The sequence below is a fragment of the Gracilinanus agilis genome, chromosome 3, assembly GCF_016433145.1.
Source record: "Gracilinanus agilis isolate LMUSP501 chromosome 3, AgileGrace, whole genome shotgun sequence".
In the NCBI taxonomy this organism is placed as follows: domain Eukaryota; kingdom Metazoa; phylum Chordata; class Mammalia; order Didelphimorphia; family Didelphidae; genus Gracilinanus; species Gracilinanus agilis.
In genome coordinates, this window is record NC_058132.1 from 218,489,830 (window position 1) to 218,517,606 (window position 27,777).

The window sequence follows — 27,777 nt, forward strand, 5'->3', positions numbered from 1 at the left end:
ACTATTAGAAATATGTAAAAAGAAACAACAGTAGTCAAGATGATAAACATTCATTAAGTACCTCTTATATGCTAACATTTGATACAAAGGGAGGCAAAAACCTTTAAGGAGCTCTCAGTGTAATGGAAGAGACAGCATGCAAAAACATTTGTGTGAATCATATATGCAGGATAAATTGTAGACAATCTCAGAGCAATAAGGAGGATTAGGAAAAGCTTGTTGCAGAAGGTAGGATTTTAGCTGAAGGAAGTCAGGAGATTGAGATAAAAGGAGAGAATTTCAGACACAGGTGACAGCTAGTGAAAACACAGAGTTATAAGATGAAATGTTATGTGATGGATAGCAAAGAGGCCAATGCCACTTTACAGGAGAGTAAATAGAAGAGATTAAGTTGTAAGAAGACCAAAAAGTAGTAAAAGGCCAGATTATAAAGGGTCTAGCCATTATTTTTGAAAATAGTGATTGAAAAACCTATATTCTGAAGAAAAAAATCATTATTATAGAGAATTATAGAACCAGTAGTCTTATTTGAATACTTGGATGGGTGTGTAATTTCCTCAATAAGAGTGTACTTTCCATTGATACATATTGATATCTATTTATGTGATGTGATTCTTAGCCAAATCTTTCCATACAGTATCCATCCAATTTGATGGAGACCTTCCTCAGGTTATTTTAATAACTTATCAGTCCCAACATGGCCCTCACACAGTTCCATATATGCTTTGTTTATTTCTTACTGGGCAAACAGCCCACCTCTTGTTTGGGTCACATATAATAATAATAGCACAATAAAATTTGCAAAATACTCTACAAATTATTATATTATTTCATCCTCACAGAAAACCTGGGAGGTAGGCAGGCACTATTCTTTCCCCCTCCAAATTCACAGGAAAGGAAACTGAGATAGACAGAGAGGTTCTTGCATGACTTTCAAAAGGACATACAGTTAATGAGTATTTGTACCGTCACTTGAACTTAGGGCTTCTTGACTCAGGACCCAGTGCTCTATCCTCTGTACCCCCAAATTGCTTATGTCCTCAGTGATTTTTAAAAAATGCTATTTCTTTTGGGGAAATCATTATTGTCAAGTGTCTTAATATACCTAAATATTTGCTTGACTGTGCCACAGGATTGATAATTGAATTTCTATTGACTCTTGCTTTAGTATCAGAATGAATTTCAAAAAATACAAGAAAAAATTGTGTATAAATATGTAACCATGTGATAAAAGGAAGCTGAATCCAGAATTTTGCTGTAACCATGGCAACTTGCATTTAAATGGATGTTCATTAGAAACCTAAGAAATCATTTATATGGTAGAATTTCTTGTATCAGTTGATTCATGAATATACTACACATGGAACATTGTAAATAAATGTTCTTAATGATGATTTTTTATCTATTACATTTTTCATATTCTTCATGAACAAATTTATGTTTTAGGTAGTTTTTAATAGATGACATTTTGGAGGCTTCATTTGTATTGGAAAATATAAATGCATTTTCTGTTTCAGTCACTTGATACTCTATTAATTTTTTACAGAAAGGAAAACTATCAACATTGACTTTTGCTCAGGTAAAGCTTTATGAGGGACTTTGATGATTTAGTTTTTCTGTAGATCTTTAATATGTGACATATGTATACACACATATATAATATATACATATCTATTTCTATATATGCACATACAAGCACACATATGTACATATATAAAATCTCCAATTTCTCTTTTTAAATATGGACATTTTAATGTAGAGGTCTGCAGATTATGGATATTCTAAGCCAGAGGACAGCAAATTATGAACACTCTAGGCCAGTGGTCAGTAAACCAAAGCCTTCTGTATCTGAACAGTTTCTTATTTTTGTTTCTTTGTTCCAGTTTCCTGAAAGGTTTTGGAATCCTGACTGTAGGTAGCATCCTATTAGCAATGGAATGAGTGCTAGATTTGGAATTAGAGGATCTGGGTTTGGATCCTGTCTCTACCACTATCTGGTTGACCACAATAAAGCTATTCCACTTGCAAATATGATATGGTATGCCTTGTATATTTTCCATTCAATCACTCATAAATGTATTGACTAGAATGGGAATTAAGTAAAAAGCAATGAGATGCACCACTGGGCACCTTCCTCAAGGTTGACATTGATAATTTAATCACCACACTGGGTATGGTTTTAACGCTTGCAATAATAATGCTCTACATCTATTTAGGGTTCAGAAGTCTCACAGCACTCTTTTCATTATCTTGTTTGATATAGCTAGCTAGCATTTGATACTCCTCCCAACCTTGTCAAGTAGACACAGAGTCATTATATTCAAGGCCAAGCTTATAAGTAGGAGGAATTAGGAACCACTTATTTAATGAGATTTTCTGAGCTTTGATTACATCCTTCTTACTTCTCCAATAGAGTCCCTCATTCAGGTTCCTGATATCTGAAATTCTGCTCTTATAGCCTCAATTCAATTCGGTTCCTTAGGCTGGTATCTAATAAAATGTATTTTACTTCACTCATATTCTAAGCTCTATTAGTCATTTACATTTTGGTATCAATGAGTTTTAGAGCCTATTGTGAGAGCAGGTTTTGTCAGGACAGAGGTTAGAGAGTAGAGAGTTCTGGACTTTGGATGTCTGAGAGTTAGTGGAGAGATTCTACCAGATGAACAGAAAACACACTGAAAATGGACTTTGCTGACTTAAATATTCTACTTTGGAAGAAGGGAACTCTCTATATGTCATTGCAGCAATAAAATCTACAGAATAAGACATGGGAAAGAATGGAGACTTTTTTTTTATCCAGAGGAAAGAAATCAGAGACCTGTCTTGATAATTGTTTTTGCCTATCTGATAGATGATAAACTGTCCTTCAGGTTTATCAGGAACAAAACAAGAGAAACTAGGCTTTTTTTTAAACCTTTGCCTTTCATCTTAGAATCTATACCATGTATTGGGTCTAAGGCAGAAAAACAGTTAAGGGCTAGGCAATAGGAGTTAAGTGACTTGCCCAGGGATACAGCTAGGAAGGGTCTGAGGCTAGATCTGAACCCAGGACCTTCCTTCTCCAGGCCTCAGGGCTCTCCAATGTCTGAGTCACCTATCTGCCCCCTGCAGCCCCCAGTGAACTTACTCTTTTTTTTGTTTAATAATTTTTATTTTTTAGAAAAGTTAACATGGTTACATGATTTATGCTCCCACTTTCCCCTTCACCCCCCTCTTCTGCATCCCCCCCATAGCTGATGTGCATTTCCACTGGTTTTAACATGTGTCATTGATCAAAACCTATTTCCAAATTGTTGATAGTTGCATTGGAGTGGCCCAGTGAACTTACTCTTAATCACATGAGGTCTTGTAGCTGAAAGAGAAGAATTTCCTGGTTCTCTGGAATGTATTATAGAATCTTTTTCTTTTAAATTTCAGAGTTCCATTTTTTCCAGGCTGGTTTAGAAACCTCTTGAGAATTGCTTCTTGGCCCTTTGGCTAAGATCATGTGTAGAAACCTCTTGAGAAAGAGGTCTTTCATGTTTAAAGATGAATTTAGAGTGTTTTTGAATGAAAACAGAACCCTGATTTGGGGATAGTTTGGTTTGGCAAGTTACAGGGGTGGCGAGTGGATACACAGATTTGTAAATTAATGTGTCTTTTTTAGTAGTCATGGGAATATAGATTTGGTTATGATTCCATAACTGAGTGCTCCACATGAGTCATTCACCAAATAGGGTACTCATGCTAGATATAGTTGTGACCCCATAGAAAGAGTTCAGGATCTGAAAAGGTTAAGTTTCCCAGAGTCTTGTCTCTCTGGTCAGGGCAACAAATTATCTGGTGAGAAGATGGCCAGAGAGTAATTGGATTTATGGAAATACATTTCTAAGCTTGTCCTTGAAAAGGTTATTTAAATAATTATTTTTAGTTATGTCTTACATTTCTGGTATTGTTTCACTATGATGTTTGGAATATTTTTCCTGAATAAATGCAAGCTTTCTTCACATAGACGTTCACCATTGGACAGTTTTAAAGTAGTAATTTTGCCTGTGAGTTAGAAACAAGACATTGTAGACTTTGACATCAGACTAGAAGTAAACATGTGATAGATAAAGGCAATAGAAGGAAATAACACAATTACTGAATTTTGTAATACAGTTATTTATAATAAATGACACTCTTCAAGAGTGGCTGAGGAAAGAATAAATAACCATAGATAAGGAATTGAAATGAGATTTGAAATGACCTAGAAGGTCACCTTAGAATTCTATATAAATGTCAAAATTGGAGATGTTGCTGAATTGCTATACATGGCTGGCCTGAGGAGGGTAAGGAGTCTGTGCCCTAAAAACCAGGTCCTAATAGGTGCAAAGGAACCCTCCTTTTCATGGAATGGTATGTTAAATGTTAAAGCCTTAAGAGATAAAGAATAAGCCTCACAACAGTGGGTCAGAATAAATAGAGTCCTTAATGTGATGGTTTAATGCTAATAAGGTTGTCATAAACCTTCCTAGTGGATTCTCTGTGCAAGTTGGTCTTTTGGGAAGCCAGACACTACCAATGCAATTACTTTCTTGATTCAATGAATAGTTTATTTGTTCTAACAACAGAGGAGTAAATCACTTATAATGTCGACAGTTTTCTAGAATATATTCATTCATCAATCTTGAAAGAATGCTAAAGGAAATGTATGCATAAATAAAAGATGCATAAAAGAAGACAGAGGCTGTATGTTGATCTCAAAACTTGGTGGCTAAACCATCAGAATGCAGAAAGTTTTTTAGGCACAGTCAGGAGGATGAGTCAGGATGAGATTTCACTTGGAACTTGAGAGGAGAGGTTTTACATAGTTTATAAGCATTATTATTATAATTTTTAAAAAAAGAAGGTGACTTAGGTTTCTTTCTGTTTGGATATGTAGAGGCAACTAATATTTCACTAAACAGCCAAAATTATGGTGTTAGGAAACCATCATTTATTCTGTAGGTGAAAAAGATATTTTGTATAAATTACAAAAATGCAGTTGAACATAATAACCTTGAGATACCTTATGCCTGAGCTAATAATTATGTACAGTTTGGATTTTAATTTTTTGTTCCTTTTTTGACATTTTCCTGCCTACCTACTGACTCTACCCTTCTTGCAGGTATATTCTATACCATTTTTACTGTTTTAATTCATGATGATAGCATAGATAAGATTCTTCAGCTGGCATAGGTCATTTGAGTGATTTGGCATTTGCTGATCTGCTCAAACCTTACCCAGTATTAAGGGTGTACTGGCCCATCTGCAAGTCTTGCCTTCTTGCTTTGAAAGGACATGATGTCTACTTGGGCAGGGAAAAACTGAAAAATTTCCTTCTGTGTCTATAGAGGAGATTTTTTTCTTGTTATGTTTAAGATTACAATGGTTTTAGTAGAAGATTTTTTCATAACTTATCTAAAATATCTTAATTTATGACTTGCTTTTGAATCCATTTTAGGTTATGTTTTAAATCTATCTTAAACAGATCTCTCTCTCTCTCTCTCTCTCTCTCTCTCTCTCTCTCTCTCTCTCTCTCTCTCTCTCTCTCTCTCCCTTTCTTCCCCTAATTCCCCCACCCCCAGTATAGTAGATAGAGAGTTGTTTGACCCCAGAATCAGAAATATCTGGCTTCAAATATTACCTCTAACACATACTGACTGTGTGACTTTGGGTACCTCATCTAATATCTTAGCGCCCTACATAACGCTCTTTAAGACTCTAAGTCACAAAAAAGGTGCCTCTCTACACTCTCATTTGACAACTTCATTAGCTGTCATGGTTTTATTTATCATTTCTATGCAAATATCTTCCAGATTTGAACATTCAGTCCTTGTCTCTCTCCTGAGTTTCAGTCCCACATCACAAACCATCTATTACAAATTTCAAATTGGATGTTTTGGATATAACTAACTCCAGGCCTAATTCTCTGTACACTGTTTCACCTGGTTGCTGGAGTTCCCATAGAGAGTGATCCAGTAATCTGTCCTTGACCCTGTATTATTTAATGATTTCATTACTGATTTAGCACAGATAGTAGGGTTATTGAATTTTTAAATGGCACAAATCTAAGTAAGATATCTAACATACTTAAGTACGGCGCCATAATCCAAAAAGATTTTGGCATTTAGGACAATCAAGAAACATGAAATTTGATATGAATGAATGTCAAGTTTTGTATATGGGTGCAAAACCAAACTAAAACAGACTAACAAATAAAAACCCTCTCAAACAACAGTCTAAGTGTGAGATACATAATGTTCCATTGAGAAATCGGGGACCTTTAGTGTATCTTGAATATGAGAAACATACCAAGAATTCTGGTGTGATCTCACCCTATATTGAGTAAAATTGTACTCAGGGTAGAGAAGGTGAGAGTCTCATTGTACACTGGACTATCATGTTCAGTTCTGAGCTCCACATTTTAGGAAGGGCTTGGATGAGTTGAAGGGCTTCCAAAGGAGGACATCAGGATAGTGAATGATTTTGAGATCATTCTCTATGAGGATAGGTTGAAGGAATTTGCTGTGCTTGGTATGAGAAAGAAAATCCTTGAGGGCTGAATAGAGGGATATGATAACCATCTTCAAATACATTTTTAGCATGCACTCAGCAGATCAATGGATGGAAGCTACCAAGAGGTAAATTTAGGATAGATGTGTAAAAAATATCTCCACATCCCTCATACTACCTTGCTATATATTCTGATCTCTCTAAATGATATAGATTGCCTCAAAGATTGTAGATTCCATTTATCTGAAGACCTATAACCAAATACTGGATGGCTCCTTTTTTGGGTATGTTGCAAAGATTATGCATAGGTCCCTCTTTGAGATTATGTGGCTTAAAAATATGAGAAGCAATTTTTGCATTAGATTGAAAGACAAGTAGATTTATTAGTAAATACACAGATTTTGGTTAAAGTCTAGAGCAAAAGCAAGACTACAAAAGCTTTAACTTCTGGTGAAGTTGCCTGGGTATCTGCTACCCGAGAAAAACCCCAATCACGAGGAGATTTTTATGGTAAATTAGATTTAAAGAATCCTATAAGCAGAAGTGGAATTACATAAAATAGTACTGATTAGATAGTTGAAGATTAATTAGAAAGCTACTAAACTTTACCCTTGTTTGTGTTTCTTTTAATCTTCATTTAAATTGTGTTATTCTTCTAAAGATATTTTAATGTTAGATAATTGCGTATGCCCAATTTTTCAAATTCAAAATAGTCGTTTTTTAAGGAAAGAAAGCACAATTGAGTTAGGTGCATTCATATTCTTAGTTAGCAATGTTTAACCTAAGTAGAGCAGTTTCTACCAGGAGACTATCAATAGTTCAGGTACCACTGTTTACCTGAGAGCAGCTTACCTGAATAATAGGCATAAGACCCTGGAAGAAGTAGAACAACCATTAATTGAAGTACTCTCTTTTAAACTCCTTTAAGTTAATAAAAAGAAAATGATGTTCCATGACTCTGGGAGGTAGGATCCAATCAACAAGCATTTTCAAATTTTTATTTTATTTTTAAATTAATAAAGATTTCTTTTTTCTCTCCCTCTAAATGCATTAATATGCTATTTACCCACAGCCTCTCCAGTATATAACATTTTCCTTTTTGCCACCTTTTCCTATCTGATAGGAATAAAATTGAACCTCAAAGTTCCCATAATTTGTATTTCTCTAATTATCAGTGATTTGGGGCATTTCCTTCTACCCCCACACCTCACATAGCTGTTGATAGCTTGGATTTCTTTCTTTGAGAATTGCTTATTCATATCCACTGATTATAAAGTAACATTATTTTAAATTTGAATAAATTTCTTATACATATCCTGGAAATGAGAACTTTATTAGAGAAGCTCATTGCAGAGATTTTTTCCAAGTTAACTTTCTGTTTCATTTTTAATTTAACATTTAATTTCCATTTATTTTTCCTGCAATTTTTTGATACAAAAACATTTACATTTTATGTAATTGTAAGCATTTGCTTTATCTTCTGTGGTCTTTTCTATGTCTTTTGATCATGATCTCTTCCCCTATGTATCGTTCCAGAGGGAAATTAATTCTTGTACCTCTTATTTGTACCTCCGATTTATGATATATCGTTTCATAGCTATCTTGATATGTAGTATGAGGTACTGGCCTAAACCTCAACATTTATAAAATGTTTACTTTGTGCCAAGAACTATGTTAAGGTAAGCACTAGGACTTCAAACAAAGGCAAAAACAGTTCTTGACTTCAAGGAACATACATTCTAACAGGAGAGGCAAAATGTAAACATTTAGATACATACAAAATACATTCTGAGTAGATAGAAGGTAACCTTAGAAGACTAAGCAAACTGAATTCCTGGATGCTCTGATGATCTAGATCAGTGGTTCCCAAACTTTTTTGGCCTCCCGCCCCCTTTCCAGAAAAAATATTACTCAGCCCCCTGGAAATTAATTTTAAAAAAAATTTAATAGCAATTAATAGGAAAGATAAATGCACCTGTGGCCATCACCAGTTCTCTGGAACACTGCAGCACCCACTAGGGGGCAGTAGCTCCCACTTTGGGAATCACTGATCTAGATAGAAAGCTTAGTAAAGATTCTGGCAAGGGCCATCCACTTCCTCTAAGTGTCGATTTATTCATTCAACATGGTTTTACCATGCCACTTTTTCAATGAATGGGATTAAAATTGTGCCAGGAGTACAGAGAAAATATATTATTGAAAAGTTAATGCTGACATGCCAAAATGTCAGCCAATTCCTGCTTCTTTCTTTTTACAAAATGTCAGAAATGCAAAGATGATGAATAGGAAGCAGAAAATGACATTCACTTCTGTAGTTTTCCTTTAGGTCATTCTTTTTAATCTCTTTCTGTTTTGAGAAGACTCTCAATTTTGTGAACATGGATATACTTCTTCTTCGTACCCAAACCCGTGGAGCATTTCTTTACTTAAAATGATTAAAGGGACCAAGTGTTAACAAAACCAGGGCACTAAACCTTAAGTCACTGAAATATCCCCTTCTTTTTTCCTTTTAGATTCTGTTTACTTTAATATTAAGGCTCTGATATAAATGTGAGGCAAAAAGGAATATTGTCTTTATTTGGAATATCTACTAGTCTTGCAATTTCAGACATTTCAGCTTTAATGGACACTCAAAGTATAATTAATGCCTTCTTCCTTGCTCAGTGTTTCACAGGCACATAAATGATGGTAATAAGAATATTGTGAGAAGAGTACTTCAATAATACCTTAAAAATCTGCAATTTTATTCATGTATGAACTCTTTCTGCCAATTCAGATGATAACTTCCTCACCTTCACTTAGTCTATGCCTTAGAATAGAAGAAGACAGAAGAGTGCAATTAAAAAAAGCACTGATTTTTGAGTCAAAGGATTTAGATTCAAATCCCAAGTCCTTCTCCTTAGTTCCTGGGTGACCTCAGACAAATAACTTTAATCTTTCTTAAACTCAATTTCTCCATTTGTAAGAAGTTTGTATTAGATAAACTCTATAGTGTTCTCCCAACTCTAAATCTTTGATTGCATGATCTTTGTGAGTTGTTGTGAGTGAAAGCTTTCATTACTTGGTGACCATTCTTCTGATAATGAGCTTCTGTGAACTTAGCTATGTTGGCTAGTCCTTGGAATATAGATGACCATCCACCCCATTACCCCCTTGGAAGTACCTACCAGAAAATTGTCTCTAAATACCTTTGAGAATACAGTGTCACCACTGGAATAATCATCCTGAGGTTTTCCTTGCATTTGTAGAGTGCTTATTATTTCACACAGTCCATTCATCCTCCCATTTGTGTCAGACAATAATTTAGAAAGGTAGGAAGCATTGGGATATGCTCATTTGAAAGTGAAGATAGTTTAAGTGACTTTGTTAAAGTTGCATGTTGAGCTAGTGACAGATTGGGAGTTGGAGCCCAGTTCTTCTGACTTTTTGTTACATTCCATTATACTGCATTACCTAGAAGTTGAAGCTACCTAACCATTCCTATAAATTGAGGAGAAAGAAGGATTAAATCCTTTGCCTAATTGAGTATCTTCAGTAGAGGCTCAAGATCAACCTGTCTGGCTTTATAGAATGACTTTCTAGGAGAGATGGGCATATGAAGGTCATTTTGGTTGATTGGAGTCAAGATATACTCTTATTTTCAAATTCTCTCTATAGAGAATAGTGCAATAGTGAGTTTCAGCTGCATAAAATTCTAGAAAAAAAAAGACAATCAACATTTTTCAGAATTTGATGTGATACATTTGAAGCTATCTTAACCCTGGCTAGAGGCTTATGTGGAGGACTATTGTTTAAAAAATCAATCTTTATACAATCACTATCTATAAAACTAATTTCTTCCACCTTTGGCAATGAAGAATTTAAAGAAATATAAAGATGCTCTAAACTTTTTGGTTATTTTCTATTCTGATGATCATTCAAAGAGGGTACAGACGATATTTTAAAGGATGCTCCCTCCACCCCAACTTAATACAAAGGTGCTAGCTTTGAAATCTGTGAAATGGTGTTGTTTAGTGACATCATGTTCCATGGCTTTCAGGAAACTTCCCAAGGTTTTCTTTTCCTGTTTTCTTGCAACAGGGAAAACATCCCCTGAAGCAAGGAAACCCCACAGGTCCTGTCCTTTGTGTAAAAGGATAGGTGTTGGCCAAAGACAAAATAATTGGCTTTTCTCTGGAGAACACTTAAAACAAAAGTTGTTTTATGTGTCACTATTAGAAACTGAAAAGTTGCCCCCACACCTCTTCTTCAATTCCTAAAAAGAGGTTATATTTTCTAACTTCACTTTCCAATGCTTTGAAAGTGGGTGTAAGAAGAACTGAACCATATTAAAAAAAACCCACTTTATTATTGCCTTTTGATTTTATGCCATAGTCATTTCTTTTAATCTCTCGTATCACAGAATTCTTACTTGAAAGAAAGAAAAAATATTTAAGTAATACATGTTACAGTGGTCATGTCTAATGGTGTAGAGTAGACAATATTCCACTTCTGTGGTCTGCCATCTCTACTGAGAGGAGGGAGAAGTCCAAACTAAAATTTTAATCAGCTAATTGCTAAATTAAATTGCATTTCCTAATCAAAGACATTCCAAAAGGCTGTTTAGATATTTGCAACAGGTTACAAGAAAGAGAGGAGGATTTACTAGTTAAATGGAATGAAGAAACATTATATCTCTCATGCTGCATCTTCCTCAACATATTTTTGGGGGTAATTAATGAGGAAAAGAAGAACTGTGGGCACGCTGACTAAATTGTTTATGAATTTCCCTGTTTCATATAGATGAAAACTGAATATTTTGGAATCAATTTTATAGAGATTAAGGAGGAAAGAAATTAATTTTATATTGTCCATGGAGAGGCAAGAAATTATTATAACTAAGATATAGAAAATGAATTCATAAAAAATAAATTAGTTTTAATTAAAAGTGGGGGAAAGGGTTCAAACTTATTGAAAGTGGTGTTTCCCAGAAAAGGTCAGACAGCTTATAAAATGCTTATGTCCATTAGGATATAAGCAGAAGAGAAAGAAGCAAGGATATCTCAGAAGAGATGAGAAATGGTTGATAAGCTCTGTATAACAGCAAGACAGGTAGTTGCGTTTTGTTTTCAGAGAGGGTTACTTCAAAGGAAAGCAATTTGTAAAGGATTTAAAGCACATTTTTTTGGCTTCTGAACATCTTTCAGAAACAAGGTGGGAGGTAGGCTAGAAAACTGCTTTCTTAGATGTCCTTGGCATGAACCTTTTTGTTTTAGTTAAAGAAACAACCTTCATAAAAGTTAAATAAATATTAAAATTGTGTGGTTTAGTTCATGCCTTATTATTTTCAGAATACAAAGGAAGATGAAAAGGACCAGGATAATATGATTCCCATTCTTTGATTTAAATACACTATTCAATTTATTCCCAGCCACAGAGAGAAAAAGGGCATTTCTATTTCTTAATTTAACTACTTGTCCAATGCATTTTCCCCCTGGAAGAAGAGCCCAAGGTTGTATCCATTACGACAACTGTCCTTTTGTAGATGATCATGTTAAACCCCTCTTTTCTCAAGCACGTGGGTGGATTGTGTCATATGCTGATATCTGGGAGAACTAAAGTGTCTGGAAAATTTTCAGAGCCCAGCTTCAGGTTCACAATTTGCTTATTTGTAATGCTATTTTGGGAAGCTTCAGAATAGTAGGAAAAATCTAGCTTTCCATTTACAGCGGTTAAAACCTTCCTATATACTTAGGGAAATTGCCTTTTGCCAACTGTATCCTTCCAGTACAGATATTCCTAACTACTCAGGAAATAAATATTGGGGAGTTACAGTTGAAAAAAGGCAATTTGAGCCAGGCAATTTTAGGCTAACTGTATGGAGTTTAGCATCCTCAGTGTGCTCTTTTGCCACAGTCCTCTCTTCTCAAACATAAGATGTATGTTCTTACTTATATTTAATGTCTGCATTGATAAATGATTATATCTAAAATTTTAATTGAAACCTTTTGTTAATATACCACCTTTATTTCCCCAAATATCCTTTCTTCTCTCCTCAGAAAGCTATCTTGTAGCCAAAAAAAAATTATTAAGAACTTCAGCAAATAACAATGCTCTTTACTCATGGTCTGCCTCTGCAAATAAGGATGGAAAGTACATTATAAAAATTTCTTCCTCAGAATCAAGCATCCAGTTCTATTTTTTGTTGTTCTTTCTATTTATACTCTTGTAGACATTGTGTATATTTTTTGGGGTAGGTCCTGCTGATTTTATTTTGCACTAGTTCATTTAAGTCTTCTCATATTTCTCTGTATTCTTCATAGTCATCATTTATTGTGGCATAGTAATATTCTATTACATTCATATCCCAACTAAAATTTTTTTAGCTATTCTCCATTTAATGGGTATATCCTTTATTTACAGATCTTTGGAGATTGGATATTTGAAAAATCAATAAATTATTCTAAAATATATTTGCCCATGCTTAGCATGGATAAAATATCTGGCTTCTTGTCTCCTTCAATAAAGAGTTCATTAAAAAGTGAATGAGATAGATTAGTCTTTTGTTATAGCCAGCACCTGCCCTAGGCAAAATTTGGAAATAGATACAGTTGAATTTGGGCACTTCCATCATTCCTTGAGTATGCTCTGTGTCACTGGTGATCTGTGTCATTGGCAATAGCACTGTTGTGTATCTCCATGAACTTCTCTTGGGAGAAATATTTCATCTTATTTGTGCAGTGACTGTTAGCAGGAATTGAATCTTCTCCATGGTTCTGATATAATTACCTTAGAGACAGATTTTTTTGACCTGATTAAGAATAGTTTCTTTTAGTGGATTCTTAGAGATGAATAACTTGAAATTAGTCATAGTTTTTATTTAAATTCATAAGCAACTGTAGGAAAGGGCTTTTGTCTAATTGAATTACTTTAGGAAAGTGAAGTGAAAAGAATCATAGGTTGGGAATCTGAAGACTTAGGAAGGGAGGAAGGAAGGAAGGTAAGAAGCACTTATTAAGTGCCTACTATATGCCAGACAATGCGCAAAGCAATTTATAAAAATCTCATCTGATTTTCCTTTAATCCTAGGAGGTAGGCGCTGTTACTATTCCCATTTTAAAGTCAGTTAAAAAACTGACAGGACAGAAATCAAATGACTTGGCAGGGTCACAGAGTTTGTAAGTGTAGGATACTGGATTTAAAGAAAGGCTTTGCTTACTACAGGCTTAGTCCTTTATCTGCTCCTCCACTTAGCTGCCCATGTGGCAGCTACCCAAGATCTACTAGTTGTGCTCTTGACTAGCTTTGTGACGTTGGGTGAATCACTTTTAATCTCATTGATCCTTGAGTTCCTAAGATATAAAATGGTTATCCCTGACTTGACCAACTTACAAAGTCCTTCTGAGAATCAATGAGATAAATAGTGTAAAAATGTTATAGAGGCTACTTTAATTAATGCATTACCTTGAATAAATAACTTCCCCTCTCTTGGCTTCAGTTTCCTTATCTATAAACTAAGAGTTGCACAAAATAACCTCTGTGCTCTTTTCCAATTCTGAAGATATCCTTGGTCCTTCCATAACTGTAGAGCATAGGATTAGATACCCTTCTTCCCTTTACATAGAAAAGTTCTGTGAGTATTTGATAAGTGCTATTTAAGGGAGATGGTAGAGAATAAAAATGCAAACATTTCTGTGATTGATACTGATTTTATATACATGACATTTTGACTTCTGAAGCTCACATGAAAGTGATTCAGAAACTAAATCATTGTGTGTTTGCCCTTGTACCACTGGCTTGATAATTATTCTGGACTTTGATGTTTTAATATCTAATTTCACATAGTAGTGATTTTTGGATCAATTTTACTCTGGGGAATATGGACACAGAGTAAACAGTTTTCCCAGCAAGTGAAATAAAGCATGTTCAGATTAGTTTCCCATATGGGGCCTAAAATCTAGGCCTAGACATCAAAAAGTCTTGGAGGTACAAAGCTCTATTTTATTAAAAAAAAGCTTTCCTTCCTATCTCCAAACTCAGAACACTACTTTTCCTGTTGTTATGTCTTGTATTTTTTGTTATCATGGTATGAATTAAGTCCCATCTCCATTTTCCAATGACAATTGCCTGGGAGCTTGGAACATTTTAGATCTAATTGACAGGAACTATTAAGCTAAAAAAATGACATAAATAACTAAACACGTACAAAGGTATTCCTTTACAAGAAGGAGAAATAAATGGCACCTGTTTTGTATAGTAAAAATTGTACTGGGAAGGGAGTCAGTTAAAGATAGATCCATATCCCAGTCCTGGCTCTCTTGCATAGCTGCTGGGTGGTGATCTTCCTTTTAATGGGCCTCAGTCATCTCTTCTCTAAAATAAGAAACTGGATTTAATCATATCATAGCCATGGCTAGTGACTAACAGAACTGGAACTACAGCTTGGTCTGCTTGATTCTCTTGTTTACTCTTGATATCATATCTCATATGATATTTCTATCATGGGGCATTTCTCTTTCATTCTATTATGCTGCTTCTCAAAAGCAAGTAAAGAAAACATGCAATGTGACCATAAATTAGTGATAATATAAACTCCTTTTGTTCAGGAACCCTGACTTATTTTTCTTTGTTCTAACACTCTGTACAAGTCTTTTGCAGTGGACAAAAATCTAATCTTTTCTCAGATACTAGCTGTATGATCCTGAGCATGTCACATATACTTTCTGCTTTATTTTCCTCATCTATAATATGAGGATAATAATAGCAGCTATTTCACAGGATTGTTGTAGGATCAAATAAGAAAACACAAAATGACAACCAAGGCCCATTGAAAGAAAAATCACCCAGCAGCTATGCCAAAGAGCCACGCCAGGGACATAAACCAATTTTTATCTGACTCCCTTCCCAGGATAATTTTTACTATACAAAAAAGGCACTGTTTATTTCCCCTTCTTGTAAAGGAATACCTTCGTATTCCTTTGTACCATGTTTTTATGTCATTTTTTTTGCTTAATAGTTCCTGTCAGTTAAATCTAAAATGTTTCAAGCTCCCAGGCAATTGTCATTGGAAAATGGGGATGGGACTTAATTCACAGCTTGATAACAAAAAGCACAAGACATAACAACAGGGAAAGTAGTGCTCTGAGTTTGGAGATAGGAAAGAAACTTTAAAAGTGCTATATACTACTATTATGGTTATTATTATTTTGTTGTATAATAGGGAAGTAGGAGTTGGTGAAGATAGTTTATATTATCTTTTCCCTCTTGGGAGTCATAACAATAACAACTCACATTTTCTTAGTATTTGAGGTATATAAAGCATCTTCCTCATAGTAATCCTGGATGGTAGGTAGGTACTATAAATACTGTAATCATTAGTTTACTGAAGGGATGGCGGTCACTGGGAGGGGGAAAAATGACTTGCACACACAGAGCTAAGAAACTGGAAGTGCTGGATCCAGGATTCAGTGTAGGCCTTCTGACTATGCAAGTTTAGTTCTCTGAAAGGTTTTCTCCCCACAGTTTTATGCTCACACTTCTATGAATCATAGTTATATTAGAAAGAGCTATCTATTCATTAACACAAGGCAGCCCTTTGACATCATTGCAAATTATACTTCATTTTTTGGTAAAACATATCAGTCATGGTTATCTCTTAGTTATATGGGAACTGATTGTATGAGTTTGGTTTTCTACTTTCTGCTTTCATTTCTTTCCTCAACCTTGTATCTACCAAGGTCCCATCCATGCCTGAAGAGTAGAGAAAAATGTCAAGAACATATTATCCCCACTTAGGGCTCACAGATGAGATAGAAGTCAACAACTATTCTTTCCTATGAGATGGGAGACCATTAGGATTTGTCATCTATCATGCCACTGCTTCCTAATCTCATCTAGGTCTTATTATTTGCCCTGGCAATATGCTCTTTTGTTCCTTCTCACTGATATCTGACCTCCTTTTATAACCAAAGGAATTCTGGGCTTGCTATCCTCCCAACTATTGTACCTTTAAGATTTTAGGAACTTTCCACCTGACCCATAGCTTAATTTTCTTTTATGTGTTGTCTCCCTTAATTAGAGTATAATAAGTTCCTTGAGAGCAGAGTCTGAATTTTTTCTAATTATACCCTCAGTAGTTAGCACAATGCACGGCACATAGAGTAAGTGCTTGAAAAACGGTTTAAATTCATTCATTCTTTTCCTTTGGGCAGCTGGCCTTTAGATAATTTATAGACCATTAGACAATTCTCTGCTCATTAGCTCCTCCTCCAGAGGATAGAAAGGAAAATCAGTGAGTTTTGCTAAAAAAAGTCCTAATGAAAATGGCTTGATTTGGTAAGGAGAAAGGAAAGAAACTAAATCAGGATACTGCTTGAGAAAAATTAGGAGATTTAATTTAGTCACTATGATTGTTCTGAGGACTCCAATAACTCCAATACTCAATGAGTCAGGGATCTCATTTATGTGAATGATCCCTCCATCAGTATACACCTCAAGCCATCTACCTAGTATGACTTTTGTTCTTGAGGCAGGTAGGATTCACAGTGAATAGAGAGCTGGGCCTGCAGTCAGGAAGATGGGAGTTCAAATCTATCCTCAGACATTTCCTGGCTATTTGACCTAGGGAAATTGCAAGTTACTGAATCTCTGCCTTGGTTTACTTAATTATAAAATGGAAATTTTATAAAATGAATTAAATAAGATAACACATATAAAATGCTTTGTAAACTTTAAAGAGCTTCATCAATATTAGCTATCATTTTTCCTTGCAGTTCCTTATTTGTTAAATGTGGCAGCATAACCTACTATGCATTTCTTCATTACCTCTCTGAGAATTTCATTTTTAACACTTTAAAAACTGTAAAGTTCTGTATTCTGTAGATTGTAAAACAATATTGATAGAACATTGTTATGAAATATGTATTGTTTCTAGGAGAAGTATGGAGTCATTACTAGGTCTTAGCAATTTTTTTTAAGACTTTGTTCTGCTCTTCTGTTTAATGCTGGGCTCAAGATGGTTATGATGGCATATGTTTGGTTCTGGAGATGCTGAGGGTGATGGACTGCTTGAATTCAGAAATTCTGAGTTGAAATAGTGTTAAAGGAAATCTAGTGCCTAAGGAGAGGGTAGACCCAGGTAGGAAACAGAGTGGGTCAAAGCCTCCATTCAAATCAATTATAGGATTGGGTTCTTGAGTGGATGCTGAAAATCTAGTTTTATTTAGAAGAAATTTAAATGGTCTAGTTTAAAAAAAAGTCAAGGTACAATTTATTGCCCATTTGCAGTGTTTTTTGAAGATCTTTTTTTTCTATCTATCTATCTATCTATCTATCTATCTATCTATCTATCTATCTATCTATCTATCTATCTATCTATCCATCTCTCTATCTATTTATCTGTCTGTCTGTCTCTCTCAATATTCATCTCTGTCCATCTTAGTTCTCTCTATGTCTTTCTCCCCACTGATGAACTGTATAACCTAGCTTGGATGATAGATGTTTGTCATCCACTTTTTTTTTTCTGATGTGGTTAGATGGGTTAAACTTTTTGAGTAGCTATGGGTCTTGGAATATGTGCAATATTCTAGGGTTCAATGCTATTAGCAGAATATCATCTGCAAAGAGGAGCTTCTAGGGGATCTTACTAGCTATCTTTTTCCAAATAGTATTCAATGTGGACACTGCTAGAATCCCTCAATGACAGTGGCAAATATTTTTGGTAAATATACATTTTTCTATTTTTTATACTCTTAATATTAATAATTAGAGATTGAAAAGGTTATCTATTTTGTGGCATCTTCTAAGGAGTCATGCATAATTTTGATATGTTTATGAGAGACACCTTTTGTATGAAAAAAATTGAGGGTGGTGTTTTATTCATTGTTTTTTGCTTTAAGTTACAAAAGAGGAATCTTCTATTTTCTATATCTTTAAGTCATTTGTTTGCTAGAAATGTGGCCTATTATAGAATATTTCTTAGGAATGACTGTTTCCCTCTAATATTGTTATCAAGCATTTCTTCAGTGACCATATATATTAATCTTTTAGAAATTTGGTATAGATTTGAACAGCAGTCCATCACTTCATTCCTTCCTTTCTCTCTTGTTTTTTAAAAGCTTTGAGTTTTCTTTTCACATGCCTTCATTATTTTTCTCTCTTTCAGTTACTGTGAATTGATTCCTTAAGGCTCTCACAATTGTGTTTCCTTGAGCTTGGATCTCCTTAATGCATGCTTGGTCTAATTCAGCTGCTTTACTCATCCTTATTCTCTGTAGTGCCATTTCTTCTGCCTTTAAAAGCATCTCAGAGATTGTGACAAATGTGGTACATTTGGTCATTTGCCTTCCTTGATGGTAAAAGGAGCTTGTTATAAAAATCTTTTCCAGTCTTTTTATTTGTTGTTTACCTTTTAGGAATTTATTCCTCAAAGAAAATCATACTTTGCAAATGGAAAAGATACAGACAAGTTAGATCTCATTGTAGAAGCTGGGGCTATCAGATAAGGCTGTTGTGATTCTACATGACCGGTTTCCTGGTAGGGGGTTGTGGTCCCTATCCCGTATCTGATGTGACTTAAATCTCTGGAAATATATTTCAGACAAATTCTACAAAATTTTTTCTACAATTCTAGGTTTCTGCTCCTTGGAACATGGTATACTCTTTGGTGTTCTTTGGCCTGTGCATAATATCATAGACTTTAGAGGGAAAAGTACCTTAGTATATAGATGATAAGCCTCATTTTATAGATTAGAGAGGGTAGGCCACTCGCCCAGAGTCGCATTACTAGTCATTGCCCAATGTATGATTTGGATGCAGATCTTCCTTTATTCCAAGTCCAGTGCCCTATCCACTACCTTATTTGTTGTTGTTCAGTTTTTTAGTTGTGTTCAGTTCTTTATGAATTTTCTTGGCAAAGACACTGGAATAGCTTGCCATTTCCATCTCCAGTTCTTTTTCCAAATGATGAAACTGAGCCAAACAGAATTAAGTGACGTGCCCAGAGTCACACAGCTATTAAATGTCTGAGGCTAGATTTGAACTCTGGTCTTCATGACTTCAGGCTTGGCACTCTATTTACTGCACCACCTTGCTGCTCTTCTACTGCCTTGTGCTGCCTCTCCTATCCATCATATCATGATGCCTTTCTCTATCAATAGCCAGCAGTCCTTGTAGTTAACCTGAGAAATGGGAATTCTTAAAATATTTCTCATTATATTAAAGCCATTTGGTTTTCTGTTTTCCCTGTAGTAAATTTTTGGTGAATCTTGAAATAATCTCTTCTGTGGAAATTTTTGGGCATATAAAAGACATTTTAAATAACACAAATAAGCCTTCACCTTTCAAGGCAGCAAACACAAGGAAAAAAGCTAAAAAAAATACTAGATTGCCATCCACATGTATGCAACTATATATGTGACCCAATTGTGGATACAAACATATCTCTTTATGCCCATCATATCTATACACATCTGGAATATGTACACGTACATCCATGCAGTAAATCGGAAAACAAAGAATTCATTCAGAACTGTCTTCTGTGCTGCCACTTGGTGGCAATCTTGATTCAGGTTTGGGTGAATTTAAGCCCGCCCTGTGACAAGAGGAAAAATGTGTTTGTAATAAAGGCAAGTGACAGGCTAGGACGGATTTCAAGAGTCTTATTTTGGACACAATATTCAGGTGTTCTGGGATTCAGATAGGCTGAACTAGACTATCTTGAGAGGAAGGAAGTGTACAGCTATGTTGAATAAAGACCATGGAGCCTAAGAAATCCAGCAGGCTGGCACTTAATGATTTCTCACTATGCAAAACTTGGCACATTCAATTCAAGCCTTTGATTTTCTGCTGGGTCTTTTCTAGGGGACATGGTTTTAAAAGACCGACATTAATACAGTACACCAGCTAGCTATGGCTATTAAAAATAAGCCTTACGTGCCCCTCCCCAAAAGAGTCGTCTCCTGCCTTAAAATATAAATTAGTTCCATGAAAATTCTGCTAAACAGAATCTGCAACAACCCCTCAGATGACTGGATGGTTGATCCTCATTTACAAATCAGATTTTAAAAAAGAAGTCATTAAACTAGAGCAGTCAGAAAAACAGACTATTCATTAAAGTGTTGTTGTTGTTGTTGTTGTTTTTTTCCAGGAAACACCCTTTGCTTGGCTAAGTGACCCTCCAGCAGGGGGAAGGAAGTGCTGGAGGTGGGCTGCTCAGGCAGCATCGCAGGTCCTTAATAATTGTGCAGTGGGCAGCTGCCACTCTTCTGCACGAGCAGCCACCAGATAAAACATTTAAATCGACATCAATCATTTTGGTAGAACAGAGGAGAAAAAAAAAAGGAATTATATTAGAACCCTGTCATGGGGTCAGTGTCTCCCGCGTTAGACCAGAAATCTTCTCTCCAGAACAGAACCTTTCTTGTTGTAGGAAACAAAAATGAATGTTAACTGTTTTTTAAGGGCCCGGGGTCTGAGTGGGGCCGGCCAGGGTTGTGGGGAAACGATTGATGGTTTAGAAGACATTAAAGGCCCAGATCTCTCTTCATTACGATCACAGCGTAGCAGACAGCAGTCCTGGCCTCCAGCACGGAGTGGCTCCCAGAGCATGGAGCATTAGTGAGAGAGAGATCCAGCCTCATCAGCTGGGGCATCAATCACATCCAGAGCACTTAGAGCAGGTTCCCACCCAAGTCGCTCAGATATGAAAAACGGTGCCTGCTCGTTGAATTTGAAACCATTTCTTCCTATAGAAGCCAAAAAAAAAAAAAAAAAAAGCTGCCACTCTCACCTTCATAATTCTGCTACTGGAGAAGCAGCTCGTTCTTCTTTAGGAATAGTTCAGAGTATCACAGGAACTGCGCTTTGATGCTGAAAGGGAACTTTCCCCCTCATTTTAATGATGGGGAAAACAGCAGGAGCACCTGTTAGCGTGTTAACTCCCCAATTAGGAAAGGTGATTCATTAAATCAATTCCCCTGTCTAATTCCACTCTTTAATATTTTTCACAACAATAATAATAGCTGGCATTTATATATCACCTAAAAATTTGCAAAGGGCTTTATGAATATAATCTCATTTTATCCTCAGTAACCTTAGGAATAAGGTAGTTTTATTATCCACATTTTAAAGATGAGCAAATTGAGACCGAAAGAGGTTAAGTGACTAATTCCAAGTCACACAGCTCTTAAGTGACTGAAGCTGGATTTGAAATCAGATTTTTGTGACTCTAAGTCTCTTACTCTATCCATTATTTTTTTAAAAAATATTTTTTCTGGGCAGATAAAACTCTTACTCTTGACCATAACTTTTATACATGGTTAGGTACTTCACAGACATGTGTCTGCACTAATCCAACACTTAGCACATAGAAGGTGCTCCAAAACTTCACTGACTTCCCTTGACTTGATGATGTGGTGGGAAGAACACTGGACCCAGAAGCAGAGGACCTAGACTGGAATTTTACTTCCTCTACTTACTACTTGGGTGACCTTGACCTCAATTTTCTCAGTGGCCTCCCATTTCTTTTTAAGTAAAGTAAAGGCATTGGATTAGGTAATCTAAAAGGGATTTTCTACTTCCAAATTCTATGATTACTTTGAATGCTGAAAGAGGGAAGGGCTTTGACACCCTCTGAGAAATATCAGTGCTGCAAAACAACTTGCTGTTGGACTCACAGTGGATTGTCCAGCATCCAAAGGGACCATTAAATCAAATCTGGCTGCAGACACTTCCTACCTGTGTGACCCTGGGCAAGTCACTTAACCCCCACTGCCTAACCCTTACTGCTCTTCTGCCTTGGAATCAATACACAATATTGATTTTAAGGTGGAAGATGAGGGTTTAAAAAAGTGACCATTAAGGGGAAAAGTATCAGGGAATGTTTGAATCTGTAGATGGTTGATTTGATAGGTAAATCTCTTTCTTTAAGCTCTTTCCTAGTATAATGCTTGGGGATCACATCAGGATCTAAGTAGTGTAACAGAGTAATAGTGTACTCAGGAAGATCTGAGTTCAAATCCTACCCCATATGCTTACTTGCTATGTAATCCTGGCCAAGTTGGTTAATATCTCTAGGTCTCAATTTCCTCATTTGTATGATGGGGAGATAATTATGTCTACCTTTGGGTTGTTTTGAAGATAAAATAAGGTAATATTAGAAGGGCTGTATAATGGTAGCTATTATTATTATTTGAGATACTTTAGTCTATATTTCCTCTTATATGACCCCATAACAGTCATTTCTATTATATTTTCATTTTCTTCATCTTTTCAGGGACCTTTGGAAACCAAAGAAGGAGAGAATACTATTTGTTATTGCTTTGATTGCTTTCAGATATTTATTCAAACATTATCCCACCACCTTGTTTCCCTCCTCATAAAGCTCCATGAGCTCCTTTTTGCTTCCAACTATACTCTACTCCGTACTTTTACTTCCCCTTCAACACTCTGGGTCCAGCCAAATGTCATATTTCTTTTTTTTTAATTTTTAATTAAAAAATTTTTAAACCCTTAACTTCTGTGTATTGGCTCATAGGTGGAAGAGTGGTAAGGGTGGGCAATGGGGGTCAAGTGAATTGCCCAGGGTCACACAGCTGGGAAGTGTCTGAGGCCAGATTTGAACCTAGGACCTCCCATCTCTAGGCCTGACTCTCAATCCACTGAGCTACCCAACTGCCCCCAAATGTCATGTTTCTTACCTGCAATAGTCCATCTTTTCTCTCTGTGGTTGCACATTCCTCATGCCTGGAATGCATTCTCTTTTCTCTTATAATATCTACCTTCCTTCAAAGTTCAACTCAAGCACTAACTTTTACATGAAGTCTTTCTGAATCTCCTCAGATTCTAATGCCTCTCTTTCCCCAAAATTCTCCTATATTTACTTTCTATGTATTTTTATTTTCATATTCTTTGTATCTCAAAAGAATGTAAGCCCCTTAAGGCCAGAAGATGTTTTATTTTTTTATTTACCATGCCTGTCACAGAGCTTAGAACAGTGATGGCAAACCTTTTAGAGACCAAGTGCCCAAACTGCACCCCCACACCAAATGTGAGCCCCCTGTCTTACCCCAGATAGAGGAGGGAGGAAGCACTCCCATTGGGCTATTGGGCAGAGGGGGGGTGGTCTTGTGAGAAATGTCCTCAGGCGTGGTGGAAAGGGGATGGGGAACAGCCCCTCTGGCACATGTGCCATAGATTTGCCAACATGGGCTTAGAACATTGATTAACAAATGCTTTTTGGTTAAGCAATTAATTGGTCTAGATCCTGGATCTTAATACTTCAACTTTTTTTTCTCTATTTTTCCTTTTGAAAACCCCACATCTGTTGGAATACTAAAGCATTCATGATCATTTTCAGATGTATGAACCTTCACTCTTCTATCCTTGATTAGATTCCTACATTATTTAATTAAAGCCAGTATACCAATGCTTGGTGTTATAGACAATGCTGCATTTAAAGTAAATTGATCTGAGTTCATCTTGCTTTTGTCTTAATTTTGGGTAAATCACTAGTCTGGGACTTAGTTTCCTTATATGAAAAAAGGGGTATTGCACTATTGGTCTCTAAGATACATTCTAATTCTAAATCTACAGTATTAATTTAGTCCTATTTTCTAAATGTATTAGTTGGCAAGAAAGGGAAAATTCTAATATCTAAATTATAGTTTCCAAAAAAAGGTCTTACTTTGGTATTCTTTGTGTATGGAAATGATATTTGGTTCTTGAAAATTTTATTGGCAGAACATAGGCTCTGGTAGGTTCTTAGAATCTGGAAAGGCTTTGAATACAAGTGTGGTGATGGAGATGTGCTTGTTGACTGAGGACCAACCAGGTGAGAGAGAAGTTCATCATCATGTTTGCTTAAAGGTAAATATTTTTTTCAAGTCTTGAAGATCACCAGCTAACTGGGGTTGTGATCATTTTTTTTTGTGGATGGCATACCTAAAGCAGTGAAATCTTAAAATCCTTGGAAGAATAAATCTCATAATTTTGAATGACAATTCAATTGTAGGCTTCTCTCTCTGATTTGTGATTTCTTGTTCAGTGTTCTACTAACATCCAAAAACCAACTAATTGAAAACAAAGTCTTACAGTATAGAAACATGAAAACATAGCTAAGTGGAACTCTCCAGACCACTCATTTTTTCTATGAAAAAACAGACAAAAAAAGATGAAGTGTGTTGCCCAAAGTCATACAAGTAATCCATGCCAGTGCTAGTCCTTCCCTAGATCAGGTCTTTCAGATAGTTTGATTGTCTTTCTGGTCTCTTCGTCCTGAAATATTGGAGTAAGAGTTGGTATGATACCTTTGGGATCCTTTTGCAAATACAGTTGTGAGTGGTTCTTATGTCTCTAATTCTGTTTGAATTTATTGATATGGAAATAATACTCCTGACACCGTAACAAAAACATAGCTTGCTTCTATCATTTTTTAAAAATCATCATGGATGGAGGAGAGTTTAAAAATAACAAAATTTACCGAGTTAGCTCTTGCTTGAGCATGAATGTGTGATGTAATTTGTGTGTAATTTTTAATGAGATCTTTTAAGGCATTCCAGGTAAAGTATTACCTATTCCAGGCAACATATCTTCCACTCATGCCAGCCTGAATTCAGTGTGGTAACCCTGGGCTCTTATTGTCTATGCCAGTAGAGTGCAAGCTTCCTACCAAACTAGAAAGACTTTAAATATGAGCCTGCCAAGAGATAGACTAGACATCTTTTTTTCCAAGAAGTCTAGCTAAGTTAGGAGAAGACGCTCAACAGGTTGACTAAATGGTCATGACTCTTTTTTGGCTGCAATGGCTCCTGAAAACTGTTAATATGTCAAAGAGTTAGAAATCCTCACTAATAGCAGGAGGTTGTAGGATGACCAAATCACAGAACTTTTGTATTGCTATAATCATGGTATTATAGAACTATTGAAATATCAGAGCTTGAAAAGGACCTTAGAGATTAGTTAATTCAACATCTCCTTTTACAACTGAAGAAACTGCAGAGTAAAGATGCCAGAATGTTATGTAGAGATGGATGCATGGAATCCCTGCAAAAACACAGGGACAGCCTCACCCAGAATTCCAGGGGATCCCCCTGGAGAACTTTGGGTGAGGGGGCAGTTGAGAAGGGTTGAGGCAGTTGCTTTGTGGGGGTTGAGGTGAGCAGACTCACTGCTTACTGCTCCTGACGTGGGGGGTTCACCTGAGTGGCCATTGTGGCATAAGCCATCGTGGTTTCTACTCAGGGGTTAGCCTGTTTATTAGGATTAATCTTTATCAATATTAATACAACAATTATTTAGTGATTAGATATAGACACTATTTAGCAAGAGAGCCAGTTCAGTTAAGTACCCTCCTGTGGGGGGGGAAGGACAGCTTCAACCTAACAGATCAGGGTCACCTTTCCTTGTCTAAAACCCTAATTAAACCCTCTAGCTTTTCCTTTTACTTCTTAATATAAGATTTGCCTTCAAAATCTGTGCCTGAGAATTATTTGGGAATACTCATTGCCCAAGTCCGGTCATCTAGTTTGAATCCTGTCAGCTGCCAGTTTTAAGAAGATCAGATTCATCTCAGTCCTCAACATATAAATAATTAGCTTCTACTTATTCCTCTATCAGACCTGTGGGGAATATAAATTAAAGAAAGGGAACATCATTGGGGTTCAGCCATAACAGAAACTTACCAGAAGTACCTCAGTCAGTCTCCATTTTTCCAACTGAAACCTCAACTGCTTGGGGTGAGGGGTTTGAGAGTCAAGAGTGTCTTACCCCTCCCTTCTCACTGAAGCCTGTCAATCAGTGTCTGTGTCTTGAAGGTTTACTGGCCCTGACACATTTATCTGCTTCTCCAAAATATCTGTTATTATCATCATAACAGAGAAACATAAAGTTTTTATTTTTCCATTACAAAATTATATTGGCAACTTTGTATAATATGAGGTTAAAATTATGAACTGCACAACAAATAAATTGAGCTTGATTTTTTGGGGGTTCAAAATTTGTAACTAAGGACCCTTGCACTGACTCTTTATATTTGCTTCATCTTCATAAGATTGCCATTTACAGCCATTTATATTAATCTGTATTTTTCTAAATTCAATAATCATACATTTTCCAGAGCTTCTGAGATAATATCCATATCAATAAGCCCAAAAATATTTTTGGCTAGATAAAATTGTTTTCAGAATCTTAATAAATGTTGGTCTTATTGAAAGTTTGTTTTTCATAAGTTCTGCCTGGGGGGCAATCCATTTTTACATTGCAATAATATTTAGCAGTTTTAGCTTGGTTAATTAATTTTTTTGTAATTGTACTAGCAACAGAACCTAAGAATTAGAAATGAGCCAGTTAGTCCAATAAATACATAACTAAGAATCTCCCACACAGCATGACCAACAAGTTGCCATTCACCCTCTGCTTTGAGGATGAAGATAATATATAATATATGTATAGCACTTCATAAATTGTAAAGGGCTGTGTTCATTTAGCTATTGTTATTATTGGTAGTATTGATTCCATTAATAATGTTTAGTTCGAAGACCTCAAATAATGGGAAATGCAGCTCCTCACTTATAAAAAACATTAGGGAAATAATTCTTAAAGGATTTGACAAATTGCGGGTCCCTCCAATGGGGCATGGTATTAAATGGGGTGGTGTGGCCATCTCATTTGGGGTTTTCTTATGGGAGACTATATTCCTGAGTTTATTTTATGAAGATTAATGCTTGTTGTTTGGCGCACATTGAGTCTCTTCTCCCCTCACCCATGCACAAGACTTCTGAGGGAAGGTAACTCAAAAGTTTGGAAACTTTGGACAATTTCATAAATGGCATTTAAGACATTTACAGAAAGTTAATTTTTCATTACTATAAAATATAGCCATTGTATTTTGTCAGATGATCTCTATCATGACTCCCTCACTCATCTCATTACTTATATCTCAAAGATTGTACAGATATACCCTCATAAGTGCTTAATACAATGACTAGCACCTGGTCATCTCTTTTAAAAGATTTTTTTACTGATACCATTTTTTAATCATATACATTTCTGGCTACATATATCTTTCTCAGTCTTCCAGAGGCAGAAATTAATGCTGGTAGGTTGATTGCTTACTGCCCGGGTGACCTTGGACCATAATTCCTCATTAGTAAAACTGAGGGATTTGGATTGTGTCATTTCTAAGGTCCCTTCCAGAGCTGACATTCTCAGATCACTCTTTCACATGACTCTCCCCTCATTCATTTGCACAGCTTTTATGATGTCTATCAAGTAAACTTGCCT

The 27,777-nt window shown here is 35.8% G+C and overlaps 1 pseudogene; it reads left to right on the plus strand.

The window, feature by feature from the left end:
- Nucleotides 1-21,115, plus strand: part of LOC123241413 — a 60,568-nt pseudogene extending 39,453 nt beyond the window's left edge.
- Nucleotides 21,116-27,777: the final 6,662 nt, after the last annotated feature.